Source organism: Mandrillus leucophaeus, unplaced genomic scaffold (genome assembly GCF_000951045.1).
Source record: "Mandrillus leucophaeus isolate KB7577 unplaced genomic scaffold, Mleu.le_1.0 Scaffold233, whole genome shotgun sequence".
NCBI classification, from domain to species: Eukaryota; Metazoa; Chordata; class Mammalia; order Primates; family Cercopithecidae; genus Mandrillus; species Mandrillus leucophaeus.
In genome coordinates, this window is record NW_012102399.1 from 4,616,928 (window position 1) to 4,618,116 (window position 1,189).

At 38.8% G+C, this 1,189-nt stretch overlaps 1 protein-coding gene across 1 annotated transcript in view; it reads right to left on the reverse strand.

Moving 5' to 3' along the window:
* RDH10 (retinol dehydrogenase 10 (all-trans)) overlaps window positions 1-1,189 on the reverse strand; it is a 37,389-nt gene that overhangs the window by 34,441 nt on the left and 1,759 nt on the right. The gene's annotated exons all lie outside the window — the stretch shown is intronic.

Consider the following 1,189-nt stretch of genomic DNA (forward strand, 5'->3'; position numbering starts at 1 on the left):
AATGGCGAGGATGGCAAGAAAAGCTGGCAACTTCTATGTACCTGCTGAACCCAAACTGGCGTTTGTCATCAGGATCAGAGGGTAAATTCAGTTTTACTGTATTCAGGTTTGAAAGGGAGAGTGAGCACCGGTAAAACAAACAAACAAACAAAAAAACTTCACATTACTTCTGGGAGCCCTGATTCTGAAACACTGGAGTAACAATATTTTAGGGGAAGCTAGAACAAGGAGGGTGGTGATCACTAATGGTTTAGTTGCAAGCCATGTTCCTCACGCTCCTATCCCTTCTCTTAATCGAATACAGAAGTTCATTGTGTAACGTGAGAGGATTCCTGTCTGTTTAGGTGTAGGACTCGATATTCCAAACTATAATGGTTAGTATTAATAAAAATTTCGATGAAAGGCAAATGCATTTCTGGTCCCTTTTCACCATAGTATCAATGGCGTGAGCCCAAAGGTCCGAAAGGTATTGCAGCTTTTGCGCCTTCGTCAAATCTTCAATGGAACCTTTGTGAAGCTCAACAAGGCTTCGATTAACATGCTGAGGATTGTAGAGCCATATATTGCATGGGGGTAAGTCTCTTTTCTCCTTTGATTTCTGTTTGGTAAATTGGCTATGTGTCAACATGAATTTTAGATGTTTTAACAGTGGTCACCTTATTTATGTTTGCTTTTTCACTTCAGGTACCCCAATCTGAAGTCAGTAAATGAGCTAATCTACAAGCGTGGTTATGGCAAAATCAATAAGAAGCGAATTGCTTTGACAGATAATGCTTTGATTGCTCGATCTCTTGGTAGGTTCTGTTTGGGGGAAAATTTGACCATGCGATAACTTCCTATTCTCTTGTGGCTGTACATTTCTCACTATTGTGAATCTTCATATATTCCCTGTGATTCTTGGTTAAACTTAAAGAAAACGTAAGGCATGGTTTCATTAGCTTGAACCTTATCTTCATAAAGCCATGCATTTACCCTGTTTATTCCTGGTGTGTTTTTATCTCACAGCCTACAGTTGCTCTTGTTGGGTGTCCTAAAGTCTATCAATTAATTCAAAACTTTTTGCAACTTTAATAATCTTAACCTTAAAATATTTAGGTAAATATGGCATCATCTGCATGGAGGATCTGATTCATGAGATCTATACTGTTGGAAAACGCTTCAAAGAGGCAAATAACTTCCTGTGGCCTTT